A 12,979-nucleotide genomic window follows, 5' to 3' on the forward strand; every position below is an offset into this window, starting at 1 on the left:
AAACACAAGGCCCTGAACTGAAAGATCCTTCCCCCCGTCATGAAACGGAGGTACTTCTTCGACGAAGGGGTGAATCGGAAACATGAAAATAGGCGTCCTGGAGATCCAGCGACCACCATCCAATCTCCTTGACGTAAACGCCGCAAGGACTGAGGCCGAAGTCTCCATAGAGAACTTCTCCTTTCGAACGAACTGGTTCAGAGCGCTGACATCTAGAACTGGTCTCCAGCCCCCGAGGCTTTCGCAACCAGGAAAAGCCGATTGTAAAACCCCGGAGAGTTTGCTCTAGAACCAGTTCTATAGCTCTTTTGTCCCACATTTGATTCACCATCAGACGAAGAGTATCCCTCAGTACAGGGTCCCTGTATCTGGCTGACAGTTCCCGCGCGGAATGGTCGTTAGTGGAGGACTGTCTTGGAAGGGGATAAGATATCCCTTCCTTATTATGGACATGGAAAGAGGCGTCTGAGTTATGAGTGACCAGGCGTCTGCAAATTCGAGAAGCCTGGCCCCCACTGGTGTTTGGAGGCTGTCTGTCTCACTTCCCTTTCTTAAAGGGACGGGAAGGAGCCTTACCTCTCCTCTCAAGACCTCTTCTCTTAGAGGTAGCTCTGGAGAGAGGCCCTCCTCGAAAGGGCTGAACCGTAGAAGTCGGTCCTTTCTGTCAACAGAAACAAGAGGTCTCTTCTTCCTTGCAGTTTGCAGGAGAAGATCCTGAGTCGCCTTCTCAGTCAGTGATCGAGAAATGTCCTTCACTAACTGAGAAGGAAACAGGAAGTCAGACATGGGAGCGAAAACCAGGGCTGCTCTCTGTGAGGGAGAAACCGCCTTGGTTAGGAATGAACTAAAAAATAAAAATACTCCTCTTCTTAAGGAGTACTGCTCCAAAAAGAGAGGAGATTTCTCCCGATCCGTCTTGTACCGCCTTGTCAATACAAGCAAGAATACTGAGAATGACTTCTGGGTCAAGACCATCCGAGTCATGAGCTTTCTTAGACATCACCCCAAGGGACCAGTCTAGGAAATTAAACACTTCCAAAATATGGAAGAGTCCCTTGAGGAGATGATCCGTCTCCGAAATAGCCCAAGACACGCGAGCTCCATTCAAAGCGTGTCTCCTTGACGAGTCGACCAAGGTTGAAAAGTCTGCTTCGGCTGCCGCTGGGAGAGAAAGAAGGCCCATGTTCTCCCCAGTTCGGTACCAGAAACCTCTCTTGCCAGAAAGTATGGCTGGAGGCATACAGAAGGTAGTTCTGCCCAGATCCTTCTTAGACAACATCCATTTGTCTAAGGACTGAAGCGCTCTCTTCATAGAGATCGTAGGTCTCATCTTCAAGACCGACGAAGACTTAGGCACAATCGCACTCGAAAACAGTGATCGAGGCGAAGGAGGAGTGGCAGGAGTTAAAGAATCTCCGTATTCCCGTAAAAGAAGGTCAGTCAGAACTTTATAGTTCGAGACTCCTTCTCTACCGTCACCCTCTTCTTCCGAATCTCCTTCTACACCTTGTGGAGAATCGGCCTGAAAAACGAGAGGATCTTCATCCCGTTCTCTCTCTACTGGTGACAAAATCCTACTAGGAGAGGGGGCTCATAGAGTGAACCGACTCTCTCTCACGTCTAAAAGAAGTCTCGCGTCTGCTTGACTTCTCGCGCCTGAAAAGCTCCTCGCGCTTGGCTGGAGCGTGTAGCTTGGCTGGCATCTCGCGCCTGGCTGACGTCTCGCGCTTGTCTGGCGCCTCACGCAACTCCTCGCGCCTGCCTGGCTGCCTCGCGCCTGGCTGAATCCTCGCGCTTGGCTGGCGCCTCGCGCTTGGCTGAATCCTCACGCCTAACTGGCGCCTCGCGCCTGGCTGGTGCCTCAGGCCTGAGCGTATCCTGATCTCGAGCAACTCGCTCGGAAAGATCCTGACGTTTGTACGCCTCTTCTTGCCTGGAAGACGTCCTATGTCTGGCGGACGCTTCACGTCTGGCTGGAGAAAGAAGACGAGACTTCTTAATAGGAAGTCTAGCGTCCTTCTTGCGAGGGGGATCCCTTGAAAGAACTCCCACCAAAGAGGCAATCTGCTCTTGAACTGCCAGCAAAATCCTCTTGGAAGCACCCCAGCGTCCTCTTCAATCGAAGAAGCAGGAGAACTCGAAGGAGTGCGATCATCAAATACATCTCTAGGAGGCGTCGAAACCAGCTTAGCCTTCTTGATAGAAGAAGGAGCTTCCTCCGAGAAGCGCTCCGGGCTCGAGTCGAACGCGCGCTCTTTCCAATGCCTTTTCAGTGGCCTAGAAAGATCCGAGTCCTTCCACCCTCGTTTAGGTGAAGGAGAAACCGGACGACGAGAAACAATCTCGTAGGACGCTTCTATTTGAGCGGTCCTGAGAGACTGTAACGAAACAGAACCTGCTGAAGGGACGCCTGACCGTTGGGGATTCCCCACAACCTCCGTACGACTTTCGACTTTCCTACTCCTCTGGGTATGTGAGTTGGAAGAGGTCTAGGCCTGGAGCATCGCAGGGACGGTCAGACGCCCCCTCCACAACACTGGGAACACTCACTTCACTTAGTAATTCACAATCACTAGCCTTACCTTGCATGGCCGCCATCTTTGTCTTCATTTTACGAAGAGTACCTTCAGATTGGCGATTTCAGAAGCCGAATCCGAATGCAAAGCCTGTGAGATTCAGATACATAGGGAGAATCATATTCATTAATAAAGGGAGAGTTAGACTCAGAAAAAGGCTCAATAGGCCTTGTACTCACACACTTTGTGCAGCCCGTCTAATCCTATCCCTCTCTAACTTCTTCAAGTAAGAAGTTAGTCCTTCCATTCATTAGCATCCAACTTTTCACACTCAATACAGGTGTTAGCCAAAGAACAGTCAAACAAACCCCCCTACATTTACGACATACAGTGTGAGGATCAACCGAAGCCTTCGGTATCCTCACCTTGCAGCCTACATTCACACACACTCTCACACTAACACTTGAATCAGACATTCTAATAGAAAAATCAAAAGCAAGTACAAATCCAGTCCACAGTAGCGAATGCCAAAACAACGATCCAGTACGTCACCAAGAAATCCCAATAAAGATGATCAATAAAGTCTTGAAAAGCGAATTCCAGTCAGGAGGTATAACAACATGTTGATACCACCGGCGACAGAGAAAATATGATAGAAAACGGGGATGGTTTCCTAGTCCTGCCGCCCAGGGCAGGGCAGGTAGATCACCTGACCTACCGGTAGCGAGTGGCGCGAAATTTGAATTTCTGTCGGGGACGACGGAGTCTTAGCTATGTATATAATCTGACAGGTAAGTTCATTGTATGAAAAAGTGACCATTAATATATATCATACTATAATGGCATAAGTCTGTCTGTCTGTCATTCAATCACAGCCAAACGGCTGGTCAGATGGGCATGAAACTTGGGCAGGTTATGGTGGGGACCCCTAAGATGGTTTGTAATGGGGTTTGGTTTCATCCAAAACCTACCCCCCTCCCCCCCCCCCCTTTTGTTTTTTTTTTGTAGGGGGTGGGGGTGAGAAAGGGATTCCCTGAAATCGGAGCTGTTTCTGGCCGTGAAACGAGGCTGGTCATTCCTTCCCGTAAGATTAGTTACTTTAACGATTTTTCAGACCATAATTTTAGCTCCAGACACAATAGAAGATGAAAAGTTATCATCAATATCCACAAGATTTTTTAATAACTTTGAATCCATAGGGACTTGCCAGTGCACAAAATAACGAAGTAGTACTTCTCGGTAATGTTGTTTAACACCGTTATGGGAGACTAAACTTCCTACGTACATTGAAGTCCAGTGGATAGCAATGGGCCCCTCAACACCGGCAAACTTCTGTTTCAATCCCCCGGAATGTCCACTGATGCCTTCTGACAACCAGTTTACCGTTCCAGTTACAGCGCAGGCAGGTTTTCCCATCACCTGGCCTTCTTCATATTCCCTGCAAAACAAAGTCCACAGGGGCAGACTTGGATAGTGTTGGTGTGTTTCTGCCGTCACTCATGGTTCACACATACACCCAACTATATGGGCGGGATGAAACAAAGCAACTGACTCTGCCAACTTGAAAGTTAAGTTGTCGGAACAAAACTTGAGATATTTGTGTACAAAGAGGTTCTGTTTAGTAGATATGTATAAAAATAGCCCTTTATTTTAAATATTGCTGCAACAAATAGGTATAGACAATTAACAATTTTTCACGTTCTGCACCTGTTTTATCACCCATTGTTAGATGGGTTTAAATTTGCTAGTAGTTATGGTATGTATGTATGTAGTATGTATCAGTGTGTAAATATATATATAGATATGTATATGTATATATATATTCTATATTATATTATATATTATATTTATAGTATACTAATATATATATAATATATATGTATATGTGTTATATATAATATATAGGTATATGGTATAGTGTATCGAATATATATATATTAGATCAATTTATATATATATATGTTATAATTGTATATTATATATATATAATAAGTCATAGGTATAATGTTATTATGTAGTATATAGATATATACATATTATATATATATATATATACACATATATGTATATTGGATATTATAGATAATATATAAATCTATCTATATATATAAATATTTATATACACACCCATATATTATATATATATATATATATTTATATATATATTACAACCATGATATATATATAATATAATATATTTTTAATATAGATATCTATAGATATATTACACCACACAATATATATAGATATATATAGATATACTAAATTTTTAATATATATATATGTATATATCACCAACATATTATATATATATATATATATAAATAATATATATTATATATATAGATATAATATATACAACACATATATTAAATATATATATATATGATATATATATCATAATATATATATATATAACATATAGTTTATAATATATACTATATATATATTATATATATATATATATAATATTATAATATAATATAGATATATACCAAACAATATTATATATAATATAAATATATATATATATATATATATTATATACACCACCAATTATATTATAATAATATCAATTAATATATATATATATATAGATATACACAACATATATATAATATATATATAAATATATATATATATATAATATATATACACACATATCTATAATATTATAATAAGATATATACCATTATATTATATATCTTATTATATTACACCAATACATATATAATATATATATATATAATTATATATATATACTAATATATATATATATATAATATTATATACACACACACACACACCACCATATATATAATATATATTATAGGATAATATATATATTATATATATATTATTTATAATATATATATATATAACATATAGTATATATATTATAACACAACCAAACATATATATCTATATAATATATATTATATACATATACATATAACTATATATATCTAATATATAATTATCTATCTACCCCCACATTATATTATATATATCATATTAATATATATTATATATATATACATATTAGATAACACCAATATATACACAATATATATATATATAAGATATAATATATATCTACAATACAATATATATATTAAATTATAGATATATAGATATATATATAACAGGCACCATATATATATAATATATATATATAATATATTATCAAACACACATAGAATACTATATTAACACAATATATATATATATATAACAACACACCATATTATATATATATATACACATATTTATATAATTTAATACTATAATTATACACACATATATATCTATATATATAGATATATATATATATATATATATATAATATATATATTATTATATTATATATAATATATATATATATATAGAGATAGAATATACTACACACATATATATTATATATACAACACATAAATATTATATATATGATATAATATATACAACACATTATATATATATACAACAGATATATCATATATAGTATATATATAATTATATTATATTATATATATATATATATGGTGGAAGTATCAAAGAAAGTTGCCCAGGAGGGGAGGGCTGGAAGATGGTATGGACAACCTGGTTGAGGAGAGATTGAGGACCACGCTGGGAAGACATACTATGGGAGGGAGGTGTTCAAGGAAGAAGAAAAGAGAGGGAGACCAAGAAAGAGATGGCAAGGACGGTGTTTGAGAGGAGACTTTACATGAGAAGGGAATTGATGAGGCAGAAGCGCAAGATAGAAAATAGATTCGGCAAACGGCTCATCCCGAAACGTGGCGAACCCCATAATAAAACAAAAATGGGAAAAAACTGGGAAGAAGAAGAAGTAATACACACAACCCATATATATATTAGTATAAATGATCATATATATATATTATATATTACACACACAGATATTATATATATATTATAGATACATTTAGACACACACCACACCATAAATTATATATATAATATATCTAATATAATATATCTATATTCATATTATATAATATATTATAATATATTATATTACACATATATATATATGTGTTATGATAAGATATATTATATTATATAGATATGTGTGTGGGGTGTATAATATATTATATATATAGATCTCTATATATATATATTATAAATATATATATATATATTACATATAAATATGTGTGTATATATGTATCTACTATATATATAATATATAGATAATATACTATATTATATATTATATAATGTGTATGTTTAATATATTATATATATATATATAGATTATATATATATATATATATATATTCATATATGTGTGTGTGTATATATATATATACAATAATATATATATATATATATATACTATATGTAGTTGTTGTATATATAATATATATTATATATATATATATGTGGTGTAATATATATTAATATATATATATATATATATATATATATATATATATATAAATATTATATATTATATGTGTATATATATATATCATATATATATATATAATAATATGTGTGTGGGTATATATATATATATATATATAAATATATATATTTGTGTTGTGTTGTGTCGTATCTATATATATATATATATATATAAATCTATATATATATTGTTGCGTATATTAGATAGATATATTATAATATATATAATATAATCATATATATATATACTTGATGTGTGGATAGATATAATATTAATATCTATATCTGTGTGCATTATATATATATATTTTTTTTATATATATATATATATATATATATACTAGAGATATATAGATATATATACGAGAGAGATTTATTATATACATATAGATATAATATAGTATATAGAGTACGGGGAGAGAGAGATATAGATATAGAGATATATAGATATACTTAGAATCACACAAGAGAAAATATAATTATATATATAACTATATATATAAGATATATATACCACAATCAATATATTAGATATATATTAATAGAATATAATATATATATTACACTACACTAGATTATAGAGATAACACACAACAAGATATTATATATATAAGAGTTATATTATATAATATACACACATAATATTATAATAGATATATACCACACCCATATATATATGATAATAGATTATATATTATATATATATCTATATAGATATATTTACACCACACCATAAGATATATATATATATATTATATATATATACACACAGATATATATCAATATATAGATTATAGTATCTAATATATAGTATGATATATTATTCATATATCAATAGATTATAACACACACACACACATATATATATTTTTAAAGTTATATATAGATATATATATATTACACCATAACATATATAGATATGTGTATAATAATATATACTATATATATATATATACTATAACCCCCCCAACCCCCCCAAACAATATTATATATATATATGTGTATATATATATTAATATATATATAATATATATATATATAGTATTATATATAATACACACACAAATAGAGAATGAGATATATATATAGTATACACACAACTATATATATAGTATATATATATATAGATAGATTAATAGTATAGATCATACAACACACACACACACAATAATATATATATATATATTATATATATATATACACACAAATAGATATTAAGATAAGATGTATGGATGAGATTAGAGTTGATTAAATATATTATCACACATATATATATATTAATATATAATATATAGTGTGTATATATATATAAATAATTTTTATATATTTAATAAAAATAAATATCTTTATAGATATAATGTGTTGTTATATATATATATATATATATCTAGATAATATATATGATATAATATATATGTGGTGGTATATATGTATATTATATAATATAACATATATATATATATATATATATATATTGTGTATGTGTATATATCTATATATATATAATATAGATAACCACACACATATATATATTCTATAGTATATTATATACATATAATCCAACAATATATATATATATAAGATCACACCACATATAATAATTATAATATATATATATATTATATATATTACACATATATATATATACATATATTATATAATATATAATATATACACACATATATATAGATATATATATATATTATATATATCCACACAAAAAGCAACCTTATATGTTTAATATATATATATATTATATATATATATTATATATTAATATATTATATATAGGTGTATATAAATATATATATATATATGGGTGTGTATTATATATGATATATATATTACAATATATATGTGTGTATATAGCTATATATATATATAATATATAGTATATATATAATGGTTATAATATATTATATATATAAGATTATATAATATATTATTGATATATGGTACATACAATATATATTATATATATATATATATATATATATAATAATATTATATATACATACACATTATAATATATATAGATATATTATACACATATACAACACATATATATAGAGATAATTATATATATATATATATTATAATATATATTACACATACATCTAATATATACTATATTAATTATATATATATTATATATATATAATATATATATTAGACTAATAATATAGACCCACACACATATATATAGATAATATAGATATAGTATAGTATATTAATATAGATATTATATTATATAATAGAATTACACACACATATAGTATATATATTATATATATATATATTATATATATATATATATTGTGTGTATATATATTATATTACTATATATGATTAATATATATATATTTTATATATATATATATATTGTGGTGTTATATATATATTACATACCCTTATATATAATATATATATTAGAATATATATTATATGACATAATAACACATAATATATATAATATATATTATCTTAATATATTATATTATAATATAATAACATATAATACACACACAACACACACATATTAACATATATATATTATAATAATATATATATTATATATATATATATACACATAAATTAATATATATATATATATATATATATATAATATATTATATATATATATATAATACACACACACATATATATATATATATATATAATAGTATATATAATTATCTCTAATATATATTATTATTTAATTTATATATATAGCACACACTATATATATATTATACAACATAATATATCTATTACACAATATTATATATAATATATAATAAGATTATATATATATAATATAAATACTATATATATAATATATTACACACACACACCATATATACATATAATCTATATATTATATATATACACACACACACCACATATCAGATAGATCTATATATATATAGAAGTATATATATATATATAATATATATATAACACAAACCACACATATATCATTATATATTATATAAGATATATTATATAAAATATATTATTATATATATATATTATTACACACACCCCACATATATCATTATATATATATACAACACACATATAGATATAATATATATATATATATACACACACCATATATATATCTATATATATATAATATATACTATTACAAACACATATATATACACACCAGATATATTAATATTTTTATATATATAGATATATATATAATATATATATATATTATATAGATATATATATCTATATATATCCACACACACCCACCGAACATATATATATATATATATATATAATATATTAACTATATATATAATAAATATATAATATATATATATACACATATTATATATATTATATACATATATATATAGTAATATATATATAATACACACCCAACACATATATATATACTCTAATTATAATATATATAATATATATATAATATATATATACGAGACACACATATATATAATAACACCAACATATATATAATAGCACCACACACACACACACACACATAGAATATATATTATATAATATATATATATATATATATATATATATATACACACACATATATATATATAAAATATATATATATATATTATATAATTATATATATACACACACATATATATATATATATAGATATATATAGATCATATAATAGATTAGATATGTATAATATATATATATACAACACCAATATATACAAGTATAACTATATATATAATTATATATATATATATTATATATACATACAATATATATTTAATATATATATAATAAATAGATATTAATTATATTATACTAATATTAATAATATAATATATATTATATATATTATATAATAATATATTATATATATTATATATAATAATATATTATATAATACCACACATCTATAATTATATCATAATATATTATATATATATATATATATATATATATATATATATATATATATGTGGTGGTGTGGTTTGTATATTCATATAATATATATATATATAGATTATATATATATAGTATATAATATATATACTATAATGTTTGTGTGTTTTTTTTTCCGTTGTCTCTCCATTTAGTGTGTGTATAATATACACAATAATATATATGTGGATGTGTATACATACATATATATAATATATATATATAGATATACATATATATATAAAATAATATATATATATATGCGTATATATAATATATGTATAAGATCTATATTATATGTGTGTATATATATATATATCTTATATACATATATATAATAATGTATATAATACATACCTGTGTATATATATATATATATATATATATATATTATGTATATACTATATATATATATATATGTGTCATATATACAACATATAGATATATATATATATATATATACATTATGTGTGTGTGTGGTGTATATATATATAATTATACATATAGGATATATATAGATATATGTGTATATATATATATATATATATATATATATTTACACACAACATAATATATAATATATATAATATATATAATTATATATATATAACACACCAATTATATATATAATATATAACTTATATATATTTAATAATATATATATAGTTATATATATATATATATATTATATATATTATATATATTAATTATATTATATATTATAATATAATATATATATATATATTATATATATGGTGGTGGTTCTATAATAATATTATAATATCTACAGTATATATACTATATATATATTAAGTGTACGTGTATATATACTATATATATATAGATTATATAGATATATATAATATATAGATTATAGACACATACAACATATTCATATATATATTATTAAATTATATAGATATATATATTATATATACTATCATATAATATATACATAATTATAACACAATAATATAAATATCCTACTAGATATAATATATAATATATATATATACACATATACACATTCATATATTATATATATATATATATTATATAATTATATATAATATTGCTGTGTATAATACTAGATATATATATAATAATAATATATATATATAAATAAGCTAATATTAATAATAATAATTATATATAGTATACTTGTGGTATATAATATATATATAATGTTTTTAAATAAGATATTATATATATATATTATAGATATAAATATAAAAACATATAATACACACCACCACACCCACACACATATATCTATTATATATATATTATATATATAATATTAAATATTATATATATATATATATATATATATTAATACAAACATATACTTATATATAATAATAGATATAGATATAATAGATAATACACAACATATATATCAATATTAGATCTATTATATCTATATATATAGTATATAGACAAACACACATATATTATAATAACTTATACAAATAATATAATAATAGAACAAAACATATAATCGATTATAATAATAGATATATATTATTATATACCACACACAGATAGTATATAGTAATATATTATAATACTATACACCACACACACACACATATATATACTATAATTATTATAACTATAAATAATTAGATTATATATACATACACAACCACACACACACACACACTATATATATTATATATATATTATATATATATTATATATATATTATATTAATATATATATGAATACACACCACACCATTTATATTATATATTATATATATACCACGACATACAATACTAGATTATATATATATATATATATATATATATATATATATAGATATATACACACATATTATATATATATATATAGATATATATATATATATATAGAAGATAGAGATATATAGATACACACATATATATACACACAATATATATCAATATTATATATAATATTATATATATATATATATACATATATACACACACACATATATAATATATATATATATATATATATAATTATAATATAATATATATATAGAAAATTATAGATATATAGATATATACACACATATATATATATTAGTATATATTATTTATAGATATATA

The sequence above is a fragment of the Macrobrachium nipponense genome, chromosome 3, assembly GCF_015104395.2.
Source record: "Macrobrachium nipponense isolate FS-2020 chromosome 3, ASM1510439v2, whole genome shotgun sequence".
In the NCBI taxonomy this organism is placed as follows: Eukaryota; Metazoa; Arthropoda; class Malacostraca; order Decapoda; family Palaemonidae; genus Macrobrachium; species Macrobrachium nipponense.